The sequence below is a fragment of the Phaethon lepturus genome, unplaced genomic scaffold, assembly GCF_000687285.1.
Source record: "Phaethon lepturus isolate BGI_N335 unplaced genomic scaffold, ASM68728v1 scaffold9681, whole genome shotgun sequence".
In the NCBI taxonomy this organism is placed as follows: domain Eukaryota; kingdom Metazoa; phylum Chordata; class Aves; order Phaethontiformes; family Phaethontidae; genus Phaethon; species Phaethon lepturus.
In genome coordinates, this window is record NW_010515527.1 from 87,475 (window position 1) to 87,774 (window position 300).

The following is a 300-nucleotide window of genomic DNA, read 5'->3' on the forward strand; positions in this document are numbered from 1 at the left end:
TAACCCGCCACACCGTATTAGAAGACTGTCTCTATTCTTCTACCCCCAAGCAAAGGACCGGTTTGACACCATTTTGGTTAGCTGACCCCTCTTCTCCTCCACCCCCAAGAGACTTCAGCTTCCCGCGAAGAGCTGTCTAGGCGGTATTTTCAGGCAGTAGGAGCCACAGTTACCGACAGAGTTTCTCAGCCTCCGAAAGCAGCAGCACTCCCACCGAAATGCTGTCGCGGGCACCGTTTCGCTCCGCTTTACGTCTCCTCCACGCAAAGCTCCGGTTCCCTCCCCGGCAGCCGCCCGCCC